General features: G+C 41.6%; 1 long non-coding RNA gene across 3 annotated transcripts; it reads right to left on the bottom strand.

Moving 5' to 3' along the window:
• Positions 1-2,915: 2,915 nt before the first annotated feature.
• Positions 2,916-8,884, bottom strand: LOC107316130 (uncharacterized). Of its 3 annotated transcripts, XR_014948756.1 has the most exons (4): positions 8,337-8,457; positions 7,918-8,019; positions 5,713-5,828; positions 2,916-3,118 (listed from the first exon to the last, which is right to left on the bottom strand). It is a non-coding gene; the product is annotated as an uncharacterized LOC107316130 (long non-coding RNA). The 3 variants fall into 3 exon arrangements; XR_014948757.1 differs by lacking the exons at positions 2,916-3,118; positions 5,713-5,828 and adding an exon at positions 7,542-7,791 and having other exon boundaries at positions 8,337-8,884; XR_001556173.3 differs by lacking the exons at positions 2,916-3,118; positions 5,713-5,828; positions 8,337-8,457 and adding an exon at positions 7,542-7,791 and having other exon boundaries at positions 7,918-8,056.
• Between the last annotated feature and the right edge of the window lie 2,460 nt (positions 8,885-11,344).

Below are 11,344 nucleotides of genomic sequence, written 5' to 3'. Positions count from 1 at the left end.
AAGATCAGAAGATTAAAGAAATTAATGAGAAAGATACTTAAAAGGGTTTCAAAGTCTCCTTCCTGCAACACTGTGTGGATTTAAAAAAGAAAGTAATCATAAGTTCACAACTCAAATTAGCACCACCGTATATACCAAGAGAGGTCTGGCTCAGGGGCTGTGAAATTTGGACCCATCTCAATGAAGGAGAGAAATTACATTTAGTTTCATTTACTTTATCTTTTCACTGCATTTTCCCTTCTAAAACTGGGGAATTTCAAAGGTAGGTATCATTTCTGCTTCATATTCAGCATGGCATGCATGCTTTGGGTTCCTATGAGCAAGGAAAGTTGTGCATCTTTATGCAGTGGGTGCAACAAACCTGCTTCACCTTCACACCGCGCAGCTCAGCTGCCAGGAGAAGCGTGAATTGCTCCAAAGCAGCTGCACACGCCTGAGCTGGGCTCTGCAGGCACAGAGGCAGGGAGATGAAGATGGGGTGGCTGAGTTGGTAAGAAACAGCGTACGTGGACAGACACAAGTGAAAGCAGGTGTTGAAAGGAGGAGGCTTAAAGGCTGCAGACAGATGTCTTAGCTAGGGGGCACAGAAAAGTATGAATGTAAAAAGCAATTAGGAATATTTGTCATACATTAGGAAAGAGAGCAACCTTGGCAGCCCAACCTGTAGCATGTAGATTTGTGTTCTGTTGTCACTGAATGCCAAAAATCATTTCTCCCACTTCACTCCCTCAAGGCTCCATGTGACTTGTTGGAAATGCAGCAGCTCTGGCTTCCTCTCCTTCACGCTTGTTTTCTGTTTGGTAGAAATATCCTTGATTCATACCATGAGGAAGAAAGAATCTGTGCACAACACACGTGCACTCCAAAAGCACAGGGGTGAGCACTACACTTGTCATGACCACAGAGAAGCCACTGAGATAAGATTAGCATTGTGTTGTGATGTCAGACACAGATAAATACTGTTCTCTTCCCCAGAAACAAATCTAAGACTTGGTTGGCCAAGGAGAAGCTTGAACCTGCTTCCATTAGCAGAATGCTTGCTCCTGCTGCTTTCCCCCTTGGCAGTAGAAGGAGGGGGTGTTTACACAGTCTAATTTTAGAGATCATGCCTATATATCCCTTACAGAAGGGGCCTCAGATGACCAACCTGCTAACTTAGTTTTGCTGGATGCGAACCTAAAGTTATGTGGAACACACTTGGACCTGGATAGTAAAGCCCTTGATCCCCCTTAACAGAGCAAAGCAAGCTCCTTGCATCAGAGTCTGAAGGGCTTTACCTCTTCTCACTCAAAATTTGGTTGTGTGAATACACTCCATCCCACACCCCTGAATAATCAGTACCAAAGCATCAATTCTCCAGGCTGGTGTCTTAATGAAGTTTGGAGCAATGTCCCTATTTTGGCTGACTGGAACATCCAAGGCCATAGAAGTATACAATCATTAAGGTTAGAAAAGACCACTGTGATCATCCAGTCCAACTGCCAAACCATCACCATCATGCCCACTAACCACGTCCCTCCCTGGAGAGAGGAAATCTCTACACAGGAGGTGCTCCCACCTTTCACAGTCCTCAGAACTAATAGCCTCAGAAATCAGGGACAAATGTTACCAGAATTTGTTGTAGCATCGATAAATTGATCTGAAATTTGTGAGGGGGTTTTAGTTTTGGTTAAAAATAAAAATTTAAAAAATCCTCAAAATATTGCTGAAAATGTATAAAATAAGAGTTATGGTGATGTGTGTGTGTGTGTGTGTGTGTATGCAGAAGCACACCGCAGAATTCTTTTATCTCATAGAAAGACATTTGATACTTATTAAAAGATTGTTGCTTTAAGGCATATTTTGATTTTCTGCCTAAGACTGTGTGGAGAGTCTTGCTACTGAGATAATAACAAAGAAACCTTAAACATGAAAAAAAATAGCCACATGAAAGATAGTATGTTCCTTATTAGTACTGCTATCGTTTTCCTTGGGATTACGTCTCTCCATATATAACAGAAGTTTACAAGGAAAAGCCCATTTCCAGTAGAAAGAGACACCACAAGGTAGTTTTGAACTTTTTTTTTTTTTGTATTCAAAACTGGTGGTTTGTGATACTTCATTAAGCAATTATCAAGTGACTATTTACTTCAAAAACATATTTACAGTTTTAAGATCTGTTCTAAGGAGAATACAATCAGCCGTGCTGCATATATCAAGACACGAGGAGTTAGACCATTCTATTAGACATGCCCCAACAATGCTTTTAAAACTTGAGAAAGCTACACTTTTTTTCTGCTTGTAGATGAAAGCGTTTTGGGGAGCTGAAGAGCAATCATACGTAATTTTGGAATGATTTAAACCTTTTAGAAACTTTTATATGCATTTGATGTATATATATATATATTTGATGTGTGTTTTTACTTTGGTGTTTCTAGGCTCAATTTACAGCACCTTGCTTTCTTCCTCCAAGACCCTGCAGAAAGCTGGAGTCAAGCATAACTTGAGGAAGAGAAAATTTCAATCAATAGACTGCACAGCTGCAAACATAAGCTCTTTTTAGCTGCAAAACCGTCAGTTTAAAGGAGTAATTTATTTTTTATTGGAGCTAATTAAAGTTCATTTCAATTGATCGAGGTGCAGGAGATAGTCTTCTTCACAGGAAGAGAAAACGACTGCCATAAATAAACCTAAATAAACAGCATGGAAGCACAACACCATCCCAGAGTTACAAACCCTTCCTAGTTTACAGCAGGCTAAAGTTTAAGTAACACACACTAATAACCTGAGCACTGAGACATTTAAAATATGTCTGCCTAGTGAAATGGCACATGCCATTCATTTTCCTATGAAGATGTGCACATCTATTCTTTACACAGAGGCATTTACGCATTAAGATTTAGATAAATATTTTCCGTGTTACGACCTACACTTACTTCAGCAACAGCCATCCTTAGAAGAAAGCAGGCTGCCTGTACGAACACGTATGCACTCATTTGTATGAACATCGATGAGCAGGTTGTGTGGAAGACATTTAGAAGAATAAATAAATAAATAAAGCCACGGTATTTTTCTCACAGCACAGAAAGGTTAAGGGATCACTGAGTGAGGCAAGAAGTTCTCCGGCATTAGAGGAAGGCTGCAGATAAAGAGAATATTATTTTAATAGCAAAATGAAATCTCTTTTACATTCAGTACTTCCTTTGTTTCATCCAGGACACCAGGCATTAGAAAAGGGACACAGCCCTAGGAATGTAGCAACCCAAACCCCATTAAACATGCATGGGGAAGATTTCCAGCCTGCTGTGCAGGGAGTTACATGCCCAGGCTCTGTTAACAACAGTAATTGTGCATATAATTTCCTGTGCGTTGCTCTGAAAATTCACCCTACAGACTTTATCTCCATGTCAAGTAAGTCAGCAGCCATTTATTATATTCTGAGGTTGGAAAGCAGAACTTTGAATCTGCAGCATGGAATTGGTTGCTTTTGCTCCTCTCCCTTTCCCACACTTTTTCCAGTATAAATAAATCTAAGGAAAGCTCTGAGGACCAAGCCCTTGGACAAGGGGGAATGCGGCTCCAAAGGCTGCAGGGTCTTCTGTGTGCCGATTGTTCCTGCTGCCAGGTCTGGGCTCTGCAGGACCCATGCTGGTCCCTGCTGGGGAGAGCTGGTGGGCAGACCACTCTGCATCCTGGTTTCATCTCTGGGGACAATGCAGAGGCCTGGAGACGATAATGCATGTATCCATATGCCTGTGGAGGAAAGGCTCAGCTGTACCAGGATGCAGGGCTCAAGCCCACATGGACCAGAATAGGATGTAATTGGCATCTCCCACATGGCAGAAATAAGCTTAAGCAAGAAGCATACTCAAGGTGCTTTGAAAATGGATTTGTATGAAATGAATAAAATCACTAAATGCACTAGCTGGCACTGAGGTCCTCAGAGGTGTTCAGGATATGAGAAGTAGCTAAGGAAAAGCTGCCAGGCAGAAGGTGAAGTGAAACATTTGGATAACAAAATCCACCTGAAAGCTCCCCAGCAGTGGGCATAACTGTGCAGAATGCCAAGCTCAGAGTTACATGGGAGCTAATAAAACTCTAACCCTAATCTTGACCCTAACCCTAACCTAGAAGGCTGCCCTAGAATAACAAATCAAATTTTGATCAACTTTCTGTTAAGAAAAGCAGAAAAATGCCAAGCTGCCTCCACTGGCTGACAAGCAATTAAAACTGACTCTATCTGCTCACAAATGAGTGAATGCAGAAGGCAAAATGGAAACCAGATCAGAGGATACTGCAGAATCAGGGCAAACTGTGGAGGCAATTTTCTATAAAAGATCATTGGGCTCCAGAAAGTCATACAGCAAACTAAGTTGAATAAGGCACTCCCTCCACCCTCATCCCCATCTAGTTCTCTGAACTTGGGCGCTAATTAAAGAAGTACAGAGATTAAGTGTTCACATAAATATGTACACGCTCAAGAATCTGAAACACCCATGTGACCACAAAACTAAAGAATCCCATTTTCTCCTTACCAACCACACTCCCAGCAGCTCTCTTGGCACCAGAGGGAAAGGATGGGGGAAAAAGCAGAACAAAACCAAGACGGTCTTGGCACAGCGTGCCCACAAAGTTATGCTGTGATCCACTGATGAAAAAAGTTCTCCAGGGAACAATCCCACATCAGTAGGTGGAGCAGCTAATCTAATAGGTTTCTTCTGTATCTATATTCTATAATGGCATAACATGCAGCAGGGAGCATGTGATCACTCTTTGAATAAGCAGTGGGAGGGGAAAGGATACGTTTAATGGCCAGAATTAGTCTCCTTATATTGGCTTCCCAACCCATTGTGTAGAATATGCAGCATAAGAGTCGTGCGAGACTTTTTTTTTCTGATTTTGAAATGGGTTCACATCAAATACACCCATCCCCCAGACACAAGAAATTTCTCACCACATGCTCCTGTCCTCCAGACTTACACAGCATTTTATTGTATAGAACACTTCAAAAGCATTTGGTTCCCTTGTAAAAGTTTTACAGGAAAATCACTGAAGAGAGATGTAACTTTTTTTTTTTCTTTTTCTTTTTTTTAAATTCAAAACTAGAACCAATATTCTGGATTCCCACACTTTGGTGTGGACTCAGAGAGAGCTGCGCTTTGCTGTACGGCAGAGCAGAAATACAGACCCTGCATAATTAGAATTGCAGTCATGGCCTGTGGGATCTAGTGATTTGGACATATTTTATTTAACCAGCTTAGTAAAAGGTAATATTCAGCAGCTGTGATCTATAGCAGAATTACAATTTTCAGGGTCAAGGAGGGATTTTGATATTAGGAGGTTGGGCAGAATTGCTGTAAAATCTCATGAGCTGTCGTTAAAAATAAATGAGAAAATAGGTTATCCAAGAGTCATTGTAAGGGAAAAATCAATAGGCAGTGTCTATTCACTTGGGCTATCAAAATCCTTGAAATTTGAACAAAAGTTTCACGTTTAGTGTGCTGTAGGTTTTGAAATGTAAGTGGTGAATGCTCTGTGGGTACAAATTCATTGTGCTGTGCATTCAAACAAGAAGAAAACCTTCTGAAGTTCTGGAGTTCTCTATTAAGATAGTACAGTTCCTTAGTCACCAAGTCAGACACGTAAAACAGTTGCCGGCAAAACTTCAGAAGCGATTTTAGCTAACTGATGACAAACCCTCCCTTGGAAATCTATCTCATTTCTGTATCTCACCTTGCTCCTCAGGGGCTGCTTCCATCCCTGGGTATTCAGTGGGCACAGGCAGGGGCTGCAGAGCTGCAGCCAGGCAGCCTCTGTGAGAGCACTCCTCCACTGCAAAACTGCAAACGCTGGAGATTGGAAATGAGCATTATTGATAATTTGGAGCAGTGCACGTAATTGATATGGAAAGGGAGTATCATCCTCATTCAGAAACAATTAACTTCCCCCTCCAACACAGCAGTTCAAAGGAGCCTCAGCCTTTTAAATATGAATGAGTATAACTTCAAAATATGCAACTATTAGCTATTACACACTTGGAGTAGGATTTTTTTTAACGTTTTGCAGCTACCAGATTTAAGTGTGTCACAGACATATATATGCATGTGCAGCAGTTGTGTGCAGACTCCAATCCATTAGGACTGGAGACGGGAAAGAAAGGGGAGCATACTGCTGAAAGAGTTGTTGGATCACTGTGTTTTATTTGTGATTCATCCCAATTAAACCCAAAAGTCCACTTAACGCTTGGTTCAAGGCAGACAACTGAGACCTTACAGAATGATACAAAAATGAGCAATTTCATCTCAAATGGCCACCCAAAAATGTGTCCCCAAAGCTTAACAATGCTGCAGAACCCAACAGACTCTTCTGCAGGAGCCTGATGAAAATTTGTATGTTGTTAATTTGATTGCTGAGGGTGCATGTTAAATAAATAGAAAAGAACTGAGTTTGTCACTGTCATCTGAATCCATTCAGTCAGTGCAACAAAGGTATATTTAACTAAAATATGAAACAGACTTGCTAACACCACATTATTTTCTCAGGCTTACAGAGTTAAAAAAAAAAATTAAACTGAATATAAATGACTTTGAGCATTTTTTATGACACCCACAGCCTAAGTGATCCAGATAATGTAATCTAACCATCATTAGAAACCATGAAATCACAATTCCTCTGGGATGGATATTTATCTCTCTGTTACACACAGAAAGGCGATTAATTAGTAGCTCTTTCAGTGTTTAACATTGCTGTGTACTAAGGCTGATTAAAATCTAACTGTAGAACAGCTATCATAGCTAACATATAATCTGGGGAAAGTTTAGCTGGGGCATGAAGAAGCACCTTAAAAAGAAAATTTAAAAACATTCCCTTAGAAGCAGGTAGATTCAGAGCCAAAAGCCAGGCTTCCTTCTAATGTCTATGACACACGGCAATCACAGCAACTACTGAGATATCAAGCCTGTCAATATTAAAAACAACTAAACCAATGCCAAGTATTTTCGTAAAGTGGGAACAGTGACAGAATGACCCATTTGTTTTCTAGGAATGCATAGAGCGTGCAGCCATAAAGTGAATTACACAGCGTAGTCTTGAATGGCTTTTTCTGACATTTAAATCAGTGTTGGCTGGGGCATGTGCATGCATACACCGTGCAAACAGCACAGTGCACACACTTGATGGGGGCTTAATTCATATTTCTGTTATAATTTCACTGGATTGCGTGGAATGCACCAAAGATACATCAATGTGTGTATGCACAGTTTCCTCCAGGATCTCAGGAGAGACAAGAGAACATGGGCGATTTCAACTTTGGGAGGAATAAACAGAGATGACTTCAGTACTTCTGGTTTTCAGAGCATTCCTAGTGTGAATGAGAGTACTGGAGGAATTTCATGCAAGAGCTAGCTAAGATGCAAAAAAAATAAATCCCAAATCATGACTCATTATTCTGCAAAAAACAATATATTTTGGCATCATTGTACCTAGGTATTCACACTGATATGTTCTGGTAGATTGAGAAGAGTGAATAAATGTTAAAACCAAAGAACTGTTCAGCAAAAAGATCAAGGTAACCTTGGTTTTATTTACCTTTTTGATCCCATCAACTCAGATCACAAATCAGTATTGAACATAGATGATATTTTAGCAAGGATCCACAAAAATGGAAAAATTACACGTACTTTTAAAACAAAGTTTAAAGAAAGGACAGTTTAGCACCCCCACACCCCAGTCCAGGTCCCAAAGAACTGAGCCAGATTCCTAATCCTCCTCATTGTGTCGAGTATTGTGTAGATGCTGCTCTCTTCTGGCTGCCTATACACATTTTAATATGCAAAAATATAATAAAAAGTGAAATGAAAGGCTGCTTAAATCAAACATGGATTCAGCATACTGAGGGTAATGGAGTCACCTCCCCATGGAAAGTTGACTTATACCCACCTGCTTTGCAGTGTTGATCCAACGCCAAACTTAGTGGGAGCTCCTTCAAAATTTCTCTCCTCTCTTCCTGAATATTTCACTCTAAAGAACCCAAGTTTGCTCCTGGAGGAAAGAGGAAGGTAGCTGCAGATGACCAGTGGTACCTGCTGCGTGTGCCAGCAGCACCTGGCAGGGAAAGGGGCACAGCTGGTAATTACGTGGAGTTGGGCCTTAACTCACTTATCACTTCACGGCTACTTGAGTAGTAATAGCTTAAATAGTTCATATGCTTAAAAAAAAACAACAAACACCAGACTAAGCAGCAATACAGTGAAAACCAATGAGAAGATCAAAACAAAACACTGAAACTCTCAAGTGACTGCTACACTGGGACAGAGATGTTTGAGTGCACTACACCATGCCCAAGCTACCCAACTCACCTATCCATATCACCAGCCTCACACCCCTGCTTCAGGAAGAGCAGAGAAGGAGCAAGAGTCTTATGGAAGTAGGAAATAAAAAGTCACCATGGTACTTCGTTGCCCCACTGTGTGATGTGATAGAGTGAGTAAAGTACTGGGTTCCAAGGTGACGCTAAGATGGTTGACTTCCACCCACAAACTGCATGGCAACTCCACACATTTGTGTGCAGGTCAGGCATTCCAACCTCCTCAGCAGATGTCCTCTAATGACTCAGGTTGGGCGGGCAGCAATCTCTGTGGTGAGGGCAGGCTGTGAATGGTGGGGAACGCAAGGCTTCCAGCCTGTCTGTGTGCAGGGCCTTGCTTCTGCCAGGCTTCTGTGGGACTCGCAGGGATATCTGTTACGATTCATTAAGTAGCGCTCTGAGAAGTTACCATAATAACATTTCAACAGGGTTTCCAGAGGGAGTCTCAGAAACTACAGGAAAAGCCGACAAGTTTCAATCCATTTATCAAAGCGCTTCAAGACAGATGAAACGGCAGACATGCTTAGTGAGGAATGTCTCTCTTTCTGGGTGTCCAGAGCATTTCAGTAAATAAAAAGCTCTTTAAAAATAAGTCAATACAATGGAATCCCTTTTGCCCTTTGCCAGCGCCTGTATTACACTTACACCCAAATGACCCTCCTACCTATTATACTGTGGCATTTGCATATACATCAAATAGATGCTTTTCACTTACATAATCCAAGAATTACAGAGCACACAATATATTAAACACTACAGCACCTCGTGAGGCAGGTTAGCATTAATGAAGCTGCAGAGGGTAAACTGAGGCACACGCTAGCTTTATGACTTGCTTGTGGTCCCACAGTCAATCAATGGAAAAGTCATTAAGACTTTCTTCAGACAAACAGTAGACACACATATGCACATAGTTGTATGGATAAAACAAACTAATCCACATTTTCAAAAGGAATTTCAGCTACCCATCTGAAGACACTCAGGCCCTGGTTTTCTGAGGGCAGGAGAACAAAAGCCAAATAGGAGAACTTAAAAAGAACAGAAGGCAAACATTTGCTGTTGGAAATAACATCTTTCTGTATGCCAAACTGTGTACACAATACAAAGAAGCATCTGAAACCAAAGGACACTTTAGATGCTGGTTTCCAATAATTCAATTTCCTGAGTAAAGATTTTTTTGAGACCTGCAACAGGGGGTTTGTTAGGATTTTGTTCAATAACATGGGGTTATATTTAGCTTTTGTACAACAGATAGCAGGAAAAAAAAAAGAAAAATCACTGGTTAAGGTCTTTGAGCCAAGCATCTAGGATAAAATTTTCAAAAGAACTCAACAGTGATTTTTGGAAACAGAATTAGGCTAGTTGCTGTGACAGGCTTTGATAGCTTCCCCCCTACGTCCTTTAGCATTTTAACTCAGAGCTGATTTTGTCGGTTATGGTGCCATTTCTTGTTTCAGTCTCCCCATCTCATGGCCTTCACCAGTAGTGCTATGTCAAGCTGGATTAAAACCAGGAGACTCAGAGATGCGAGAGCTTGTGGTCATGACCTCCCAGCATGTCTGTCGCCTGAGAGTGTTGTAGCTGGACACAGGGATGCTCCCTGGGTGGCTCCCACTTCCCAGCCGCCTTTGTTCTCTTTGTGGGAGCACTGGCTAATAGTGGTGTACACCCTCTGCCTGATGGCTAGGTGAGGCTGTAATTACCTAAGTAATAAAGGTCTGATCCTTCCCTGCTCTGCACCTTCTTGGTTGGTCAGGAATACTTGTCTAAAGTGGGTGCCAAATGCTACCAGATCAGAAAGATGGCATTTTACATCAATGGAAATGACCAGGTGTAAGGAACAAAGGCCCACATAACAATGTTCACAACTCTGTTGTCCTTTAATTAAGTAGTTCCTCGGGCAATGACACTAATGAGGCCCTGTTTCCTCAGGGTTGGATTCTCTAGTATCTAAATGGGATGTGAGCTCTTCCCGGGGAGAGAGGCATTTGCAATTTCTCCCTCTCAGGTGGAGCCCAATTTGGGTGGATGTCACGCTGCAGCCTTTCTCTTGGTAGGGACGCAAGTGAGACCCTTCTCTTCTTCACTGCTTATTTTCCAGAAACCTACAGAAACATCTGATAGCTCTTGTATTAAACTTGCTTGAGTGTGGGCAAAGAGCTTAAAGTCACAAGGGGACTGAAAGATAAATGCATCAAATGAGACAAAGCAAAGTCAAAAACCTGTTTTTACTAAACAAAGGTTAAATATTAGTTTTGCTTATAAGCAAGTCCTCTGGTTGTGTGGTAAATTCCGGGGGTATTTTTTTTGCTGTGTCAGAAGACATGCCTGACTGAAACTCCTGCAAGCAGTATCAATAAAGGGAATATGTACAAGCAAATACATGCAAACAGGGCACACAGCTCTGGGAAGAAGCAACATTACTTAGCTGGGTGCAGACAAGAACTGGAAAGCTCATTTAATCCACAGAAGCAGGGAATGTGCTCACAGGACCCATGGCTGTGGGTCTGAAAGGTGAAAACAACCGAACAAGGAAACAGCAAGAGAAGGTATGCTTTGAGTTTGGTCCAGGACAGCAGCCAGAACATGGCAGCCAGTGGGATGTAACACCACAAAGCTGCCAACACAGACCTGGAGTTATTATTAACTTCTCTGGCCACAAGAAGGCAGCCCCCTTTCCTCTACAGTTGTTAATTGGCTCAGCACTTCTTAAGACCTTCTAAAGTGCGTTAAAAATTTCCCTTCCCGATATTGTGCTCTTGCAGGACAGACATCCAGACAATGCATTCCCTTCATGTATTCTTTAATATAAAATTAGGAAATAGGCACTCACCTAGGGTGAAACCTAACATTGGCCTGTAGAGATAACATTCTTTATCAGGATGCAATCTAATCTCTTTCATTCTTATAAGGTCAAGGCTACAAACACTGTGTAAGAACCCAGGCTACAGCCCCAGAACTGCAGGATCAGGCTACAGCTGTCTCTCAGTACCTGGCTGGTGA

This window comes from Coturnix japonica, chromosome 8 (genome assembly GCF_054131305.1).
Source record: "Coturnix japonica strain WE chromosome 8, WE-NBRP24, whole genome shotgun sequence".
NCBI classification, from domain to species: Eukaryota; Metazoa; Chordata; class Aves; order Galliformes; family Phasianidae; genus Coturnix; species Coturnix japonica.
This window is presented reverse-complemented; position numbering and strand designations above follow the sequence as displayed.